Source organism: Ceratotherium simum, unplaced genomic scaffold (genome assembly GCF_057802395.1).
Source record: "Ceratotherium simum simum isolate JZ-2026a unplaced genomic scaffold, ASM5780239v1 HiC_scaffold_43, whole genome shotgun sequence".
Lineage (NCBI taxonomy): Eukaryota > Metazoa > Chordata > Mammalia > Perissodactyla > Rhinocerotidae > Ceratotherium > Ceratotherium simum.
In genome coordinates this window covers 9,024,537-9,045,685 of record NW_028261259.1, presented here as the reverse complement: position 1 = coordinate 9,045,685, position 21,149 = coordinate 9,024,537, and the positions used below count along the sequence as shown (strand labels likewise).

Sequence of the window (21,149 nt, the reverse complement as noted above, 5' to 3'; positions counted from 1 at the left end):
TTTCTGGGGCATTTGACGTTGAGAGGTTAAGAAGAGGAAGAGAAACCAGCAAGGCAGACTAAGAAGAAACAGCCAGAAAAGTAGGAGAATGTATTTTAGCAGAAGCCAAGTTTTAAGAAAGTGTTTTAGAAAAAAGAAAGTGACCGACTGGATCAAATGTTCCTGAGAGTTTATGTTAAATGAAGACTCAGAATTGGCATTATATTTGTCAATGTGCTGGCCACCGCTGACCTTGATTAGAGGTCTTCCAGCAGAGCGGGGTGGGTTTAAGAGAGAATGGGAGAAGAGGAAGTGGAAACGGGGAGTGCAGAGAGTTCTTTCAAGGAGCTTTGCTAAAAACAGAACAAGAGAAATAAGGTGGCACGAAAAGATTCAAGACCAAGATCAATTTTATTCTGTTCTATTTACGTTGAGAGATGACACAGATACCAATCTACATGTTTGTAGATTGATGGAAATAAAGCAGTCAAAATGGAAAACCGTACAATACAGGAGGGAGAGGAGATAATGTCAGTCTTGGAACGCTCAAGTAGACGAGAGGTTGTGGAGTCCAGCGTACACGTGGAAAAGTGTAGAGGTCCAGACAGTTCATCCACTGTAACAGCAGGGAACAGGGAGTACAGTTTCAGATGAAGGTAGATTGGCAGATCTGATGGTGGGAGAATGTAGAAGTTTCTTCTGATAGCTTTTGTTTTCTTATTGAAACAAACAGGAAGTTCATTACACTCTTTCGCCAATATGGAGATTGTTCTCTGAGCGACAGAGTGATCTGAGTGAGAGGATCAGGGGAGAGATGCCCAAGATTTGAGGATAGAGGAAAATAGGTGAAAGAGGCATTGTAAGAATAGGAGATTCACATGACTAGGGACATGTGGTACATTGTTGGACAGCAGTGAGGACCCACTTGATACCTGTGATCATGAATAACAAGCAGACCAAATAGCATGCTTCTGTGATTTTCTGTAATCATACTCAGCTGCTCAGATGCAGGCATGAGTAGGCAGGTAGTTGGGTTTAATTAGAATTACAGATTTTCTAGGTAAATAAGATTGAAGGCAAAAAGGGATATGGTAGTTGATGGTTTGCAACGATGTGCTTATAATGTTGGACCACAGAATCTGTGCTAAAAAAAAAAGAAGGAAATGAGAGGGACGTAAGGACTGGGAAAGGTGCTACAGCAGAATATCTCTGAGAAATTCTCCCACTACAAAAAAACAGAGCAAGCCCCATTTCAGGAAAAAGCAAAGGAGGTTACATCTGACAGGCATTCTCCTAGAAAAAAATCTCATTTTTCCTTCATAATTTAGATCTTCTGACACAGTGCTGCTCCCTTTCTATTTGTGCCTAAAGTCACTAATGGCAATTTTTAAAATATCAAATTAGGTCACATCATAATGGCTTTTTGTGGCAAACAGAAATTGGCTCGAATATGTTTATTACAGTCAAGTTATGAGTTTAACTTGTGTTAACATATGGAAAAATTAAAAATATGAGAAGAAAAAATTCATTTTAAATTATAATGCCAGGTTGCCCTTCAGTAAAAATGTCAAGTAAGAATAAAGCAATTGCAATTGTATTCCTAACATATCTATATCATACTGTTATTAACTTCCAACTTAGATAGAGATCTCTAAACAGAGATAGAGATGTAGACAGAGATAGAGATCTCTAGATAGAGACAGACATAGAGATACAGATCTATGGATAGCGATCTATGGCTAGATTGAAAGATATTCTTTTCTTCTTTTTGAAATTATTTTTCCTTAGAGTAGTCATTAAGAAAACTGCATATCAGTTATTATCATATAGTATTTATTGATCCTCCATACCAGCATAGCACTGTGGTAGTAAACACATAAGTGAAATTTTAGCCCAAGGGAATTCACATTGTGAAGTATCAAGATTAAGTCTTATTTACACTGACAATAACACAAGGTTCTTTTTTTTTTTAACTCTATGCTATTTGAAATCAGAATTTAAGATCAAAGATGGGAGCAGTCTGATTGGGTGAGGTCTTTAAAATATCTGAGTCATTCTCATTTTAGATAGGCCTAAATAATACTAGAATTTACCTTTGAAACTGACCAACAATAAAAGCACACTAATAGTTCAGAAAAGATAATTTAGCCAATTTAGGCATATCAATTTATATTCATTCATGTAAACCACAATGAAAGCAGCAAAAACCAACCCTATTCAGATGAGTACTTTCAGGTTCTAATTACAAATAATTCTTATGTACTCATTAAAGTCGTATCTCTGCTAGGAAATATTTGGCCAGATAGTTCTGTGTAACTTTAAGCAGGAAAACTGCATTAAAAATACATAAAATGCAAACCTCACTAACTCAGCTAGATTTCCAACCAGTAGTCTGCCTTACCGACATTTTAGTTTTTAATTGTACCACTATTCCTTGTAACCTGAAAAAAACCTAATAGATTCCTTAGACTTAACTCTATAATCCATCAGTTTCAGAGACAACACAAGTTTTATACTATCTCTATTTCATGCTTGAATTCTACATTTTAATTCCTCTCTGATTCTTCAGTAAAAAGGCAGTAATAAATAGAATAAAAAAAAACAAGAAGAGGTAAATAGTGGTGGGATTTTCTGAAACCTTATGTAACTGATATATATGTCAATTACCTGAACTCAAAAAGATAACTTGGTTGGGTATAAAATTTTAGATCACATCATTTTTCTCCTCAAAATTCTGTAGGTATTGCTCTGTTACTTTGGTTTGGAGTCTAAATGATAGATACTAAACTTAGATGACTCAGAGTACTGTCATTTTTGCTCCTTAGCAGGTAATTTGTTTGAGTGCTCTATTTATGTTTTGTTTCATTCTTCATGCATGGAGGCTTACATGATGGTTAATAATTATTTCAAATCACAACCTTTGCCAGGATGAGTCCAGGTGTGTATCATTTCTTATTTATTTTGCCTAAGAGACAAGGAACCTTTTCAATCCATATACAATCATGTGTCACTTAACGACGGGGATACATTCTGAGAAATGCATCCTTAGGCGATTTTGTCATTATGTGAACATCATAGAGTGTACTTACACAAACCTAGCTGGTATGGCCTACTACACACCTAGGCTATATGGTGCTAATCTTATGGGACCACCATCATATATGTGGTCCGTTGACCAAAATGTCGTTATGCTGCGCATGACTGTACTTGGGCGCTTTTCTCCCCCCAGCAGTGGGAATTTTTTTCAATTTTGTTTTGATTATTATTTCTGTTCTTACTACTGTGGTTTATGTTTCAGAAACAATCAATAATTGTTATCAAATCTCCATTCTCTTTACCTCAAGGCTTCACTTTCATTATTTTAATTTCTTTTTCCTTTTCTTTTGAATTCTGGGAGGATTTCTTTACCTTGTTCTCTGCCATACTGATCTGATTTTCCACAGTATCAGTTTTATTTTTTACTGGCCCCATTGTCGATTTTAATTTTGCCGCTGCATTTTTTAGAGTCTTGCAATTACCCTTATCTCACCCACCCCCCTTTTCATCGCATCCTGTTACCCTTCCGTTTCTCTACTCTCCACTTAATGACTTTATACTCTATTTCTTGGATGCCAGGTTCTTTTTCATTCTGTTGAGGATTTTGAACAGTTTTCTAAAATTTTTTGGTTTTCAACTGTACATAATTTTCATTAGTGTGCTCTTCTGGTGGCTTTTCAGGATAATATTTCATTGCCTTTGTTATGCAATAATTTTCAAGGGTTGCATACAGTTGTTTTTTTATTTTTTTCTATTTCTTCAGCCTGGAACAAGAAAAGATTTGTCTAAGACTAGTATTTTCCAACAGAGAGGATATGTAGATTGATCTGGGGGTGACTCTTTTGCTTCAGTGCTCTTTTAGTCCCAGAGCTGTGGCTGAATAATAGTTTAAATGTATAGTTCTTGCACAATTTTAGTAGTATTCTGTAAACTTCCATGTAATGAGCCTGTGCTCTATTGGGAAGTCGTTTTCCCCCACCCACGGGTTAATTCTCTGTCACTCTGAAGTAATGGAGTACATGAAAATGAAACTGTAAATCCCAGAGTACACTCCTCCTGAAGTTCTCTTCTGATTAGCAGGAACCTACAGCACCTTCTTTGTGTATGTTACATCTCCCAGGATGCAATGCACTTGTGTTAGTCCTTTTCCTACTTCCTTCCCGCTCTGTGGTTTTCTGGGTTTTACAGACCCGGATCAGGCAACACTTTGGCTGCCTGCCAGGTGTATCCTCCTGAAATAAAAAAGAAGTCTTTCCAGATACCTTATCCCTGAATCAGAAACAGGAAAGGAGCGTCAGCGCCATCTTTTCAGATTTTAGACCATCGGATATGGGGGGGCTATCAATTACATATTTGAAAACAATTTCACTAGCCCTGGCTTTCATGGATCTATCCTCTCAGATTCTGGAATGAGGTTGGCTATAAATTCCAAATTTTTGACATTATTGTGAATTTTCATCCTTTCCATTTATATATATATAAATGGAAATATACATATATATATTTCTACCATCCCCAAGTTTCAGATAAAGAAACTAAGGCACAGAGCAGATATGAGGCTTGTCCAAGGAAAGAGTCAGATGCAGGACTAGGCTGAAAACCCAGGAGATTTTACGCCAGAGCCTGTGCACTTAATCACTGAACTCTCTATCCTTTCTGAACATTATACTTAATTAAGCAATTAGTTTTATCGTAAAATGACCACACTCTTTTCAAATCATGGTTCTTGTCCCTGGTCACAGGTATATATGTAACAATTAGAATAATAATAGATAACATTTATTAAGTACTTGATAAATGCTAGGCATTGGGTTATGAGGTCAACATACATTATCTCATCTAATCCTCACAACTCTGTGAGATATGTACTATTTTTATTCCCATTTAAAAAATGAAAAACAACAACAACATTAGGCCTTAGAGAAGGTAATAAATTTGTCCAGAGTCAAATAATTGGTAGATGGAAAGGCTGAGATTCAAATTCAATCTGACTCCTGAACCCAAGTGCTCACCTCTTATGCTATAAAGCCTCTATTTAATAAGTATATAAATGTTGTATATAATTCTCCAATAAATTGACAGTATATTATGCTAAAAAGTCCCATGTTAAGAATTATCATTTTATATATTCAACTATAAATCAATACTTTGTGAAATAGAAATGTTCCTTCATCATATGCAAATGGTTTCAAATTAGCCAGAGACGTCTGAACGTATTTGTGGTAAGGGATTTAAATTCAATAATTTTTCCATCTTCACTTTGGTAGATCTTTGTGCACTGCGTGAAGAGGCTTTTTGACCCTCTGACTTCCTGTAGGGTTTAACCAGTAAGGAGCACTGGCAGGAAATCAGACAGAGGAAGGAAAGGAAACCTGGGGTGTTTGTTTTGCTCGCTCAGTCCCTGAAGGGTCCCTACGTGCTGGATGAGCACCAAGGTCGCTGCTCAGGCCTAGCAGTGGTAACCTGCTCCTGTTACTAGCCCAGCCCACAAGTTTTGTATTGTATTTTGAGAGTTCTCCACACCTGTCCACCCTTATAAATCATTCCTTCACCAAACTCACTCAAATCACCCAATTTAAGTGTGCCATCTCTCTTCTCTGCCAGGACCTGGGCTGACACAGAAATGATTTATTCTGAGATAGAACATATGCCTTGCTATTTTAGAAGACAATATTTTCCCATGCTATATGCATTCTTAATGTTCATATGTCTTTTTTAAAAATAGCAAAGATGTGTTAAGTGTAATTACAAAGAAAAAGACATGTAATGTTATAGCAAACACACTTTCCTCAGACTCCTAATGTTGACTTTTCAAATTGGATCTAATAAATGACTCAGCTAAAGTACAATTTTAATGCAAGATGAACGGAATGCACAAGTAAACCCATGATTACTGTGCATAGAAAAGTATTCTTGCTCACTTCAGCCATGTCAATTCTATCCTAATTAGGATGCTCTAGGCACTTAAAGATTTATGCTTGGCTCAAGGAGTTATGAGCCCAAACTAAGTGTGCCTAATATCACTGGGTTTTATAAGCACAGCATGAAAGACAGTTAGTCACTTACATTTATGAGATATGTGATGAAATATTTGCAGGGCATTTCCTGGACAGGAAATTTTGAAGTCAAAGAACCTTGAGTGATCATTGGAATTATTTTTCTATTCACAGTGTTAGCAGGGATACAGAGAAATAAGTACTCTAAATATTGGAAGAAGTGTAAATTGATTGATTTAAAGTTAAGATACTCTCTTAAAGACTTAGTATAGTAATTCCATCTCTAAGAATTTATCCTAAGAAAATAATCACAGATGTGTGTGGAGATTTATGTATTCATATGTTCACTAACACAATCAACATAAACACCCACATGAAGGAATATCTAGTCTTTAAAAATGACATTATGGAAGAATGTATAGTAGCATGGAAAAATGTTTACAAAATATTCTAGATGGAAAGAAAACAGGCATTAAAATTACATGTAAGCTACTCCCGGTGCCAGCCAAGTTGGAGAAAGCTGTCTACAGACCATCATTCCCACTGATTACAACTAAAAACTCTGAACAGAATACAAAAGGCAACTACCCAGGGACTTGGAAAAGTATGCTTAGCAAGTGGATCGGGAACTAAAGTGAAAACTTGAATAAGGATCCATAAAGGGTGAGGTTCATGCGTTTTAATTTTCCTTTTCTCCCTAGATTTGACCTGAGGATGAACTGAATCCTGGAATTGTGCAGCAATCACTGACAACAAAAACTCCAGGAGAAACACCTTCTTTCCAGACACAGGACTGGGAAAAAGACAGTTACGTGCTGGAGATTGTGAAGCAGATCCTTTTTTCCTTTTTATTTCTCTCCCAGCCTTGCTCTGAGGCCAGGCCCAGTTACAGAGTTGCACTGGCAATAGCACAAGTATCTGAAACTCCAAGGAAAACCCATCTCTCTAGCCGGGAGGAACAGGGAAAAAGGAGGCCCTGTTGTATGAAGAGTGTGGAGGGAGTATGAGTTTTTTTTTTTGTTGCCTCATTGTGAAGGTAGCCCCAATTGTGTAGGACTGCATGACAGCATGGGAGGCTACAATTCTGAGAGGACTCCATCTTTCTAGCCAGAGGAACCAAGAAAAGGAGCATCTGAGAGTTGGAGAGCATGGGACAAACCATGGAGACCTGGAAAAGGGCAACTCCTAATTCTGTGTATGAACTAACAGAACTCCTGGACCTCCACAGAACAAACCCAGAGAAGCATAGCAGAGGTGGCAAGACCTGAGCTACCACATGAACCATTGCCCAGACTAAGAACTGAGTGATGTAAGCTCCAGTAAGATCCAAAAGGCATGGCAAGATCTTGAACAATTAAGCTGACATTAGAACTACCATGGACGAAAATACAAGGTTTGAACCTAACCTGGTTGATTGCCTCCTAAGCAATCAAACAGACAAACAAGTCAACGTTCTCCAAAGGACTTTAACCAGACCCAGAGGGCACAAGCCAAAATAACTTGACATACAAAGAGCCAGGAAAATTGGACCAATATTCAAAGAAACAGACAATCAACAAATGCCAACTCCAAGATGGACCAGGTGTTGGAATGATCAGGCAAGGCCTTCAAGACAGCTCTTGAACATTCCTCCATAAGGAATAATAATACAAAGAAATATATCCAAGTAGCCAATAGTTAAATTAAAATTAAATACTAAAAAAAATTCAAATAATCCAGAAGAAAGCAGGAGACAGGGAACAAGGAAACAAAAAAAGGTAACAAAAAGAAGACAAGTAATAAACGGCAGACATAAATCCAACCACATCAATAATTAAGTTAAATGCACATGATGTCTACTAAAGGATAGAGATGACCAAATTAAATTAAAAAAATAAGACTCAACTATATGTTGTCTATAAGAAACCCACTCTAAATATATCAATATAGATAAGATAAAAGTAAAAAGATGGAAAAAGGTATACCATTTAAACACTAATCAAAAGAAAGCTGGGGGCCAGCCCAGTGGTGTAGTAGTTAAGTTCACACACTCCACTTTGGCGGCCCGGAGTTCATGGGTTTGGATCCCGGGTGCAGACAAACGTACCACTTATCAAGCCACACTACAGCAGGCATCCCATACGTAAGGTAGAGGAAGATGGGCAGAAACATGCAATTGTACTTAGAGACTTCAATGTTCCTCTCTCAGTTAATGAGACAGTAAGTAGACAGAAAATCAGCAAGGACATAGAAGATCTGACCAACACCATTCACCAACTTTATGTAATTGACATTTAAGGAACAATCCACCCAACAATAGAACAATACATTTTTTTTCAAGTGCACATGGAATATTCAACATGATAGTCCATATTCTGGGCCATAAAATCAAACTTAACAACTTTAAAAGAATTGAAATCATGCAAAGAATGGTCTCTGATTATAATGGAGTTAAACTAGAAGGAAATAACAGAAAGATATCTGAGATATATTCAAAAATGTGTAAATTACACAACACATGTCTAAATAACCCACTGTGAAATAGAAAGACTCTTGTGGGGGCAGGGGGTATATGGGAAATCTCTGTGCCTTTCCCTCAATTTTGCTGTGAACTTAAAATTGCTCTAAAAAACAAAGTCTTAATAAATTGTTTTAAAATTAGGAAAACTCAAAGAGAATAAAAAAATACTTTGAAGTGAATGACAATGGAAATAAAATGTATTAAAATTTGTGAGATGCAACTAAAGCAGTACTTAGCAATTAAATGCCTATATAGGGAAGAACAGAGGGCTCAAATTAATAAATGAACAGCCTAAGCTTCCACATTAAGAAACTAGTAAAAGAAGAACAAACTAAACCCAAAACAAACAGAAGGATAAAAATAAAAGAGGTTAAAAACAGAAATGAATGAAATTGAAAACAGAAAATAACAGGAAAAAGCAATGAAACCAAAAGCTAATCTTTGAAAAAAATCAATAAAATTGAGAAATGATTAGCCAGACTGATGAAGAAAAAAGAGATAAGATACAAATTACCTATATCAGGAAAGAAATGTGGTTATCACTACAGGTCCTACAGACAGTAAAGAAAGGTAAGAAGAGAATGCTGAACTTAAGATGAAATGGGCCAATTCCATGAAAGACATAAACGACCAAATCTCAGTGAAAAAGAAATAGATACCTTGAATAGTCTTGCATCTTGAAATCAATCAAACTGAATTTGTGGTTGTGACTTTCCAACAAAGAAAATTCCAGGCCCAGTGTTTTTTGCTGGTAAATTCTATCAAAAATTTCAGGAAGAAGTAATACCAATTCCACTCAATCTCTTCCAGAACACTGAGGAGGACCAAAGCTAGCATCACACTAATATCAAAGTCAGACAAAGAAGAAGGAAAAAAACTACAGACAGGGGCCTGTCCCATGGCCTAGTGGTTAAGTTTAGTACGCTCTGCTTCGGCGGCCTGGGTTCTGTTCCTGGGCATGGACCTACACCACTCATCAGCAGCCATGCTGTGATGGTAACCCACATACAAAATAGAGGAAGATTGGCACAGATGTTAGCTCAGGGCAAATCTTCCCTAAGCAAAAAGAGAAAGATTGGCAACAGATGTTAGCTCAGGGTGACTCTTCCTCAGCCAAAACAAAAAAAAAAAACAACTACAGACAAATATTCCTCATAAACAGAGAGGCAAAATCAACAAAATATTGGCAAATCAAATCCAGCAACATATAAAAAGGACAATATATCACAACCAAGTGCATTCACCCTGCGAATATAAGACACATTCAATATTCAAAAATCAATGTAATTCACCATATTAACAGGAAAAAAAATAAAAGCCATATGAACAAATCAATAGATGCAATTAAATTATATGACAAAATTCAACATCCATTTATGATATTTTTTTAAAAGCCTCTCAGCAAACTAGGAATAGAAGGAAATGTGCTCAAACTGATAAACAATATGAGCAAAAAAATCTATAGCTAACATCCTACTTAATTGCAAAGCCTATTTTCCTCCTAAAAAAGAAATAAGGTAAGGATATACACTCTCAGCATTTCTACTCAATATTGTACTGGAAGTCTTAGCCAATGCAATAAAACACGAAAAATAAATAAAAGCCATGATGATTGGAAAGGAAGAAAACTATCTCTACTAGCAGATGACATGATTGTTTACATAGAAAAAAAGAGAATCTCATGGAATCTATAGCAAAGCTCTTAGAATGAATAAGTGAGTTCAGCAAACACAGGATATAAGGTAATATGCAAAAATCAAATGAATCTCTATATACTAGCAATAAACAACCAGAGAGTAAAATTTAACAAAACCAGACCATATGTTTCACTGCAAGGATATACAGACAGCAAGCAAACACATGAAAAGATGTTGAACATTATTAGCCATTTGAGAAATGCAGATTACAACCACAATGAGGTATCACTACACCCCAATCAAAATGGCTAAAATTAAAAATACTAACAATGTCAAATAACTGGCAAGAATGAGGAGAGACTGTATCACTCACACATTGCTGGTGGAAATGTAAAACGATTCAGCCACTCTGGAAAACAGTTTGGCAGTTTCTTTTAAAACTAAAATTGCAACTACCATACGACCCAACAATTGCCCTCTTGGATATTTATGCCAGAGAAATGAAAACTTATGTTCACACAAAAACCTATGCATGAATGTGTATAGTAGCTTTATTAACAATTGCCCAACACTGGAAACAATCCAGATGTCCTTAAGTGAGTGTCTGCTTAAACAAATTGTGGAGCATCCATATCATGAAATACCACTCAGCAATAAAACGGAACAAACCATTGACACACGTAACAACTTGGATGACTCTCCGAGGAATTATTCTGAGTGAAAAGAGCCAATCCCCAATAGTCACATATATGATTCCATTTATATAATATTATTGCAACGACAAAAACATAGAAATAGAGAACAAATTAATGTTGCCAGGGATCAGGGATAAGATGAAAGGAGAAAGTAGGGGTGGCAATAAGAAGGCTACACGAGGTATCCTTGTGGTAGAGTAACTGTTCTGTATCTTGACTGTTTCAATATCATTATTCTGGTATTACACTACAGTTGTGCAAGATGTTACCATTGGGGGAAACTGAGTAAAGCCTACCCAGGTCTCTCTCTATTATTTCTTCCAACTGATATGAATCTACAATTATCTCAATAAAAATGTCAATTAAATATAATAGATTTAATAAAACGCTCATTTTTAAAAGTACCATCTATAATAGCACTAATAAAAATACAACACAAGTATAAATCTAACAAAATATGTACGGGAACCATACACTGAAAACTATAAAACACTGATGAAATAAATCAAAGATCTATGTAAATGGAGAGATATATCATGTTCATGGATTGGGAGAGTAAATATTGTTAAGACGTCAATTTTCCTCAAGTTGTTCTATAGATTCAACGAAATCCCACTCAAAAATCCCAGTAGGATTATTTATAGATATTGACAAAAGTATTATAAAATTTAAAGAGGCAAAGTAATTAGAATAGCCTAAACAAATTTTGAAAAAGAACAAAGTTGGAGGACTCACACTACCTGCTTTCAAGACTTATGGTAAAGCTGGGATAATCAACACAGTGTGGTACTTGTGAACAGACAGACACATCAGTGGAACAGAATACAGTTCAGAAATAGACCCTCAACGTAGCCAACTGATTTTTGACAAAAGTGCGAAGGAAATTCAATGGCAAAGGATAGTCTTTGCAAGAAACGGTACTGGGACAACTGTACATCCATATGCTAAAAAAAAAAAAAAAAAAATAGGACTCAACTCTACACTAACCTCACACCTTATCCAAAAAACTAACTTGGAAACGGATCACAGGCCTAAATGTAAAACCTAAAACTACAAAACTTCTAGAAGGAAGTAGAGAAGAAACTCTTTGTGACCTCGGGTTAGGTAAAAAGTTCTCAGAGAAACATCAAAAGCATGTTCCATAAAATAAAAAAATTAATTAATTGGATGTCATCAAAATGATAAACTTTGCTCTACAAAAGACACTACTAATAAAATTCAAAGATACACCACGAACAGGAAGAAAATGTCTGTACATCACATATTTGGTAAAGAACTTTTATTTGATATACACAACAACTTTCAAAGCTTAACAATAAGAAAACCTATTTTTTTTAAATGGGCAAAAGATATGAACACTTTGCAAAGAAGATATTTGTACAGTAACAATGCACAGGAAAAGATATTTGACATCATTAGTCATGAGGGAAATGCAAATTAAAACCACAATGAGATACCACTACACACCTATTAGAATAGCTAAAATAGAAGAAAAATTGACACCACCACGCACTGACGAGGACGCAGAGCAACTGGAACCCTCGTACATTGCCGATGGCAATGCAACAGGGCACCTCCACTCTGGGAAACAGTTTGGCGGTTTCTTACCAAGTTAAACAGTTACTTGCCATATAACCAAGCAATCCATCTCCTACGTACAAACTCAATAAAAACAAAAACACACGATCATACAAAAACTTGTATGCAAATGTTTATAGCAGGTTTTTTCATAATCACCCAAACTAGAAAAAACTCAAATGCCCTTCAACTTATGATTGGATCAACAAAGTGGTACATTAATGCCTTGGAATACAACTCAGCAATTAAATGGAACAACTACCAGTACACACAAAAACATGGAGGCATCTGAAATGCATTATGCTAAGTGAAAAGAGCCAGACCCAGAGGCTACATACTCTATGCCTCATATATTTTTCTAGAAAAGGCAAAACTATAGGGATAGAGAACAGATCTGTGGTTGTTGAGATGCATGGGAGGGTTTGACTATAAAAGGGCAGCACGAAAAAACATTTTTAGGTGATTGTGGTGGCGGCCACATGGTTCTATGCATCTGTCAAAACTCATAGAACTGTACACCAAAAAGAGTAAATTCTGGTGTATGTTAACTAAAAAATAAATTTATACAAACCATATGTATATATGGAAACTTTGTTTTCAATAAAAGTATATATATGGCTCAAAAGGCAAATATCAAAATACTAACGTTGGTGTCTATGAGTGATAAATATTTTTCTCTGTAATTTAAAACTAATTTTTATATAGAATATGATTTTTCTGAAATCTGACTATATATGTACACACACATATATACACATACACATATATATCTGAAGTCTGACTCTCTCTCTGCGTTTCTGTGTGTGTATAAAGTTCTGAAATGAATACAATCTTCAAGCACTAAAATGCTAAGATGCACAGAAAATTAGAGATAATCAAGATGGAATATATTTTCTTTCCTATGGTTTCCTATATTGTACAAATTTTCTATAATTCTATGTATCGCTTTTGAAATTAAATTAACACAGCCTGACAGGTCTAAATATAAGTCAGTATGAAGAGGGTAGGCCATTGCCTAACTGACTTTTTAGAATTCCATGCTCCTAAAGCATTGTAATGAACACATCCCAAATTCTCAAGATTCAAAATGACAGTGTTCTTGCCATTTTGCAAATTCAAGCAATTTCTCTGGTTGTGCTTGATTAGCCTGTGTTGATCAGGCCTATGGAAGCCACATCCTGTATCTTGCTCCCCTCCACAGTGGGTCTGATCAAGGAGTCTCTCACATTCAAAGAGAACTCTGTGCTCACAGGGCAGGACTAACCTGCAGGTGAGAAATGGGCCCTGTAACTGTCTAGCCACAGGCTTCTAGACACAAAAGAAAGCTCTGTTGTTATGGAATCCTAAGCAGAAAGATTTTTCCAAGCATGCTTTGGATCACAGGCATGTCTGATTCAAGACAGAAAATTGTACTATCGTTCACGGTTCCACAGAAACACATGACATTTCAGGAGAACACAGAGAAACAAATGAAAACCCTCAAGAGCAGCTACCAATTTTGCTAAATGTTATACCAGACGCGGGGGACGATGGGGATGGGAAAAGAAGTGACCTCAACGAGTGGTCAGATGACTTTCTGTAATTTAAAAAACAGTTGCAACTAAGAAAGAGAATGGGCAATTATATCACCAGCTATTTCCCCCACGCTGAAAAACCCAGGCCCCTGTTTTATGTCTGATCCAAAAGAAACACTTTCAAAGAAGGTGAAGAAGATTCTACGCAACGTATTATACTCGCAATTCTTCCCCTAGGTTAGGAAACAGCATTATATAATCCCTAAAGTTTATGTGCACATGTCAGGGTCAAGTCTGATTCTACCGAAAAAAAATGTGCAGTTTCACCCTCTTTGTATAATATCCAAAAAAAAAATAAAACACCCACCTAACTTTGTTCACTGAGTACTCAATGAATTACTGGCCTTCGCATGGCACTCTGTGGTTTTGACTGGCAAGCTAAGTACCATAGTTACATAATAATATACAGAATCTCTTCTCAAGATATTTCATTTCCTATTTAAAATTAAGCCATGAACTAGAGTCAAGAATATTTTATAAGTCTATAAGTAAATACGAGACCAAATGCATTATTTAGGATACTTATGCAGTTTGTTTTGCCTTTTTCACACTTTTTTAAAGGTCAAAAATTCTTAACATGTCTAAAAGCAAAAATGTGTCCTCCAGGTATACTTGATGATTTCCTGCTCTTTGAACACCCCAAGCTTTTCCACATCTGAGCCCTTATTTATCTTGCTCCCTCTGTGATTTTCTTAAATTCTTTTGCAATACGGATTTAGATAACAAAAATAAATACTTAGATTATATTACTTTAAACCTCTACAAAAATGCCTTCAACCAGTCAAAATATAGGACCATACCTTTGGCTGTCATAAAAATCAGATATAAGAAACATCAAGTGTAAGAATATTTCTATACCATATTCTGCTAAAAAAACAATCAAAAGCATTACTTACTACGCTACTCGATGTCCTTTATATGACAATCTGAGTGATAAATAACCTTGAAAAGTCAGTGCTTGGAAAGAACTGTATGTTTCCTGATAAATTGTTATGGTTCCTTTATTCCAACACTACAGACAATGCAATCAAACGTGTATTCTTTTTCGCCTTGGCTGCACTGAAGAGTAGCTAAATTTGTTTCTCAATTGCAATAAATAATCTATCCCTGGTGCCTAATACATATTTTTCTCTTCCTTTTATTTTAAAGTTGTAATTTTTTACAACACGTTTTTAATTATGTCACAGTAAGAGTCACCTTAAATATGTTTTGAAATATGTTTAAATATGTGTTAAAGGCAGAATTAATATATCAAAGCTGTGTCCTACAAGACATTCCATGTTAACTTACAAAACAAAAGCAGTGTGTCCCAGAGTTGCATTTATCAAACCAGAATGTGCAAAGAAATCACCTAGAGGTCTTCTTAAAGTGTAGATTCCGATTCAGAAGGTCTGGGATGGAGCCCGAGCTTCCACATTTCTAGCAGGCTCCCAGATAAGGTCCATCCTGCTGGTCCTCAGACCACACTTTGAGGAGGCAGGCCCTGAGCAATCTTCCGCCCATGCATGAATGACAAGTCAGTACAGGAGGAATAAAGAGTAAAATGGAGCCTTTCGAGATGATAACTCTCAAAATGGTGAGTACCACAAACTACAGCAAATGAGATAGCCAGATGTTTGTTTCAATCTTTGCAAATCAAAATATTCCAAACCCAGCATCAAAATTAATTTTTAATAATGAATGTCCAGTTCACGTTTTCCAAAGAAGTTGATTCTGACTCATGTATCAATCAGACAGTCTACCATATACATCTGAATAAAGTTCTAGTTGTATGTTTCAAAAAGCCCTATTATTTTGAATGTTTGAGAAGGAAATAGGACAAGAAAAGAATACTCACTGAAAATTTGGAAAGGGAAAGTTTCCATTTATTCAAATGTCTACTAAACACCCATCATACTCCAGCCTTACACTGAGGCCTCAAACTAGAGTTGCCTTTTTCTTTTAATTTATTTATGCTCATTTTATTCTGATTCCCCATTTTTATTATCTTTGGGGGCAAGTATCCTTTAATGAGTGAATAAGTGAATGAATCTGCATCATCTGAAGAAGATTCATCAGCTGTGATACTGGTTAAGGAAACACTTGGATATCAGGTAGTTTAAATTTTCTTTCTTTCCAGGTTATTTCCAGTTAAGAGTATTCCTTCTCTCGGCATGACATGTCGCATAATGATAATTTCTAAAATACTTCCCAGTAAAGCGAAGACCTAGTTTTCCCAATGTTGGTCAATTTTTATAGATTCTCATATTGTCCATTGTTATATGTATGTCTTCTCTGCATAGCTTCATGGATTCAGTAGGCAAAAACCTGTATTTTGGTGAAAGCTAAAATTAACCAGTTATCTAACATACATAAAGAACTAGCTGAATCACTACATAAGCACAACAACATTTAAGTTTTTCTTCTGGGTCAGAGGATTGAGAGCCAAGTGTACTAGTTTTCTATTGCTGCTGTAACAAATTACCATAAATTTAGTGGCTTAAACTACAGGCATTTGTTATTTTACACTTCCGGAGGTCAGAAGTCCAGAATGGTTCTCACTGGGCTAAAATCAAGGTGTCAGCAGGTCTGTGTTCCTTCTGGAGGCTCTAGGGGAGAATTTATTTCTTTGGCCTTTCCAGCTGCTAGACACCTCCCACATTCCTTGGATCTTGGCCCATTCTTCCATCTTCAAAGCCAGCAATGTTACATCTCTCTGTGATTTTCTTCCACAGTCACATCTTCTTCCATCTGACCCTTCTCTTCTGCCTCCCTCCATTTTCAAGAACCCTTGTGATTACACTGGGTCCACCATGGATAATCTGGGATAACCTCCCTATTTTAAAGTCAGCTGACTAGCAACCTTAATTCCCCTTTGCCATGTAACTTAACATATTCACAGTTTCTGGGGATTAGGATGGAGACATCTTTGGGGGCTCATTATTCTGCCTACTATGCCAAGACAGTGGTCCATTTCCATTTAATAACTTAAATTTTCCTAAAGCACTTTAGTTATCTTGAAGCTCTTGGGGAATAACAATATACGATTACTGATAGCAATAACTTGCATTTCAGTTTTTAACCATGAGCTCTGATTCTATCAAGATGACTCACATACTCAAAGAAAGATACGGATACAGCTGGAATGGCCACTGCCACATAACCATCTGCTCCCAGATACACGTAGCCTGAGCTTCCCGATTTACGTTCCAGTAAACTGAGGCCATGGAACATAGAATCAGACTGTGGCCACCAGGATAAATGTCCTGACACTGCAATCCAAGCTGGTTAGAAAAAGGGCCTTCTCGTTAAAGTTTAGAGAAGGTAAATCATCTTCCAAAATTGCTCTAGTGAGCTTAGAATCATTAAAATTGTCCAGGGCACAAAGTAAGAAAGTTTATTCGGTTTTTTTTTAAACACACAAAAAATGAAAGTGAAATGGGTAAATTCTAGTAGCCAAATCTTTTCCTGCCATTACTAAAGATTGACAGGTTGGTTGTTTTAACAGCTGTCCAATGTTTAAGCTCTGAAGACTTTAAATCTCTAATAATAAAGAGAGTAACACTTCGCATGAGTGTTTTTATGACTATATTCTAGACACTGTGTTTATGACTATATTCTAGACATTCTCACAGGAAGTCTTGATTAAAGATAATTATTATATTTCAATCAGAGGCCACAGAGAGTAAAAAGTTTGAATGATTGGCTGAAGGCTCCATACAGACTGAATCGAAATATGAAACAAAGTAAAAGTTTCAAATTTGAATTTATGGCCTGCCTGAATTCTGATAGACAAAAGCATATTTGCCGTGATTAGTGTAACTTAAAATAGGCAAGTCCAATCATCAAATGCTATATAAATATAAACTGCATGACAGTTTTAAGTAGAACCAAGTTGGCTCTGCTACAGTTTCATGTCACTCAAAGGTTAGGAGAGGGAATGGTTTCTTGTGAGTCATTTTTTTTAAATAAGGAAGATCAGCCCTGAGCTAACACCCACTGCCAATCCTCCTCTTTTTGCTGAGTAAGATTGGCCCTGGGCTAACATCCGTGCCCATCTTCCTCTACTTTATATGGGACGCCGCCACAGCATGGCTTGATAAGTGGCACGTCAGTCTGCACCCAGGATCCGAACCTTCGAACCCCAAGCAGCCGAAGCAGAGCGTGTGAACTCAACTGCTATGCCACAGGGCTGGCCCCAGCGGTGTTTTTTAACACTCAGTAAGCAATGCCAGTGTGAGAAGCAGTCATATCTCATGGGTTAACCAACACCCTCAACTCCTACCCCTCTCACCTGTTGACCCCGTCCTCTGCTCCCCCAAAACTGTACCTAATGCAGAGGTGCTTCTGAGAACTGTTCACAGTTCCTGTGGCTCTGGCGGAGTCTCCATCAGTATTCTAGCTCAGCACTGTTCCTTGGCAACACGCAAATGGGCCAGCTCTAAGCAAGATCTGACTGAGGAATGGTATAAGGTAGTCATCCAAGAGGAATTTTGTTCACACGGCCCCTAAAAGAACTCTGAAAATCTGTGCACATATTTTTAAAGAACATCTAAACATTTTTAACATAAGTTTAAACATTTGAGAAAGGGACATGATTTCTAACGCTCTGATACATATTTATTGGAACCTCAGGGCTGCAGGTTTCCCTCATTCATCTATGGAAAATGTCTGCTATATAACATAATTGGCAGAGCCAATTGTCATTTACAGGCCAGTCAACCAATAAGACTTTCTGTTAAAACAAGTCTGACTTCGTTTTTCAATCAAATATGAAGATAGTCCTGGTGGCAACCATCTACCTTCTGAGTGCTTAAAAGGAACAGATAAATACAGCACAGAGCCTTGTCATGTGCTTGGCCCTTGAATGAATAGGGAAGAAGAAAGGAGAACTGGCAGGCATCACCCATGTTCAAAGGCAGATCAGTTTCAAGAACGGGATGGAAGTTGAGGGTCTGAAATTGAATCCGCTGAAACACTCTCTGCCCTGAGAAGCCGGGTATGTGCACAGTTGGGAGACTGCTGGGAAAAAGAACTTAAATTCCTCTCTGAAAGTATCTAACATGATACAAATATAAGGCAGTATTTCTAAACAAAAACTCTCTGCATTTCTCTGAGGCATCCTAAGCCTTTGTCAATATCTTAAAACAGGTTTCAAGTTCTCTTCATCAATATGGAGGATCAACAATTAGAGATCATAAGCTTGCTTGAGTAGCCAGCCTCATGTGTAATCTTGGACAGTTCTAGCATCCCAGGAATCGGTTCTACATTTTCTCTAGTCCTTAGAATTAGTTGCTCTTGTTTTGACTCTCTGCCCTTATTTTATCATCTCTTAGTATATGTTTGACCCAGTCTAAATTAGTCATCTTTCACCCTAAAGTTCCTAGATTCCTCCCCACGTTATTACTGGGCCTTATGCTTCTGTTCTGATTCTCTGGCCCTTTTAGTGCCAGAAGGGGACACGCCTTTAAAAAACAAACAAACAAACAAACTCCAACTGCCAAGGTTACCAAGTTGTGCAAAAGAGGAGCTGCTTATGCAAACTGCTTCAGACTTTTATACGGGAAGGAAGAGTGCAAAGTCACACTGGAAACGCATTTTGCAAATCTCTCTCCCCTAGTGTTTCTGGGGTAAAAGGTTGTAAGTAAATTACTGACAATGGGCAAAAAAACACATGGAAAAAAACACTTTATTAGGTGCTTTCTCTTCTTTAGGAAGAGAATTTTGGTCCTTTCAGAGGAAGCTCCAAGTAATTCGACAATGCCCAGTTTCCTTCAGTTGCTGCAAGTGGATCCCACGGTGGGTGCTCTGGAAAGCACCTTGGGGGCGAACGGGTCTGAGGCCGCTCATGATCAAGGTCGTCCAATCCACTTGCAAAGTTGAGAATCTTGCCGTGTCACCTTAGCAGCAGGTCTGTGTTCCCCTCCAAAGAGCCCCACCTGGCGCACCCCACCTCCACTCGGGCCCCAGCCACCAGGTAACGGCGGGCGCTTTAGAAGGTGCTGCTGCGGGGCCGCTTCAGACGCAACCACCGGGGAAGAGGCGAGGACAGGGGTGGATGCTGCAGGCGCGCGCGCGCGCAGGTGCTCGCGCACCCACAAACACACACAGGCTCGGGGTGCGCGGAGGACGGGGGAGGGGCGGGGACGGCCTTACCAGATCAATGAACGTCAGGAATTTCCAGCTCCCTCCGTAGGTCTGATGCGAGGGCATTTCGATGGCCTTGTAGTTGCACAGGATGGAGCAGTAGGACAGCAGGATCGCCACCGCAGCACCTGGCAGGGGACAAGCGCCATGTCCGCCAGAGGCCTGGGCGGGCGCGGCGGCGACGAGGGCGGGCGGGAGCGCAGGGCGGGGGCGGGCGCCGTGGGAACCCGGGCGCGGCCGGCGGGGCGGGCGGGGGCTGCGGCGGGGCGCCCCCGGGGGACGGCGCGACCGCGGGCGCCCGGCGACCTGCGCGGGCGGGGCGATTGCGGGCACCACTGGCGGCCGGGCGGCGTGGCGTCAGCTCTTTCGTCACCTCCGTCATTCTGCTCCTGCGTTCGCGGGGCCCCGGGACACCCGGCCGGGGGCGCCCCCTAGGCGTCCCGGCGGTGGGTGGGTGGCCTCCGAGCGCGCTCGAGCTCCGGGGCCGCGGCTGGTGGCATCTGTCGGGCGGAGAGCGACGCGGCCCGGAGAGGGAGGTCGGCAAACCTGCACTGAAGGAGGGGACCCCAGTGTAGACAAACGTTCCAGCCGGGGCATTGCAGCGGAGGTCAAGGGTGGCTCCTGTGGCCAACTGGGGTGCTCTGTGGCCACGGGAGGTGGAGGCGTGAACTTGGGGTGTAAGCCCGCGCCCCGGTGCCCCCGAGTGACTTGCTTTATTTTGGACCCAATTGAATTTTCAGTGTTAAACTACTATTAATCACTATGAAATTCCCTTATAAATTCTATTCCAGTGCCTTGCACTTTTCCACGGCAACTTTATAAATATCATATCAGTATATAATATAACAAGACAGGCTATGCACTTTGGACAAGAGGTGTATACGTGAAAGATTATAAAGGAAAGAGTGTCAGATAACTTTCTGCTACAAGATTACATTCAGCTTAAAAACAAATCATTCTGAGTTTGGATGTAAAACCCAGTGTGTAATTTGATACTAATCTTTTGAGGGTTAAACGGGTTTTGCCCT

The 21,149-nt window shown here is 38.5% G+C and overlaps 1 pseudogene across 1 annotated transcript in view; it reads right to left on the bottom strand.

Moving 5' to 3' along the window:
* The window catches only part of LOC147911561 (uncharacterized), a 76,851-nt pseudogene extending 56,458 nt beyond the window's left edge, over window positions 1-20,393 (bottom strand). The window contains exon 1 of the transcript XR_015550849.1: window positions 20,131-20,393. The product of XR_015550849.1 is annotated as an uncharacterized LOC147911561 (transcript). The remainder of the gene's footprint in view (window positions 1-20,130) is intronic.
* Window positions 20,394-21,149: the final 756 nt, after the last annotated feature.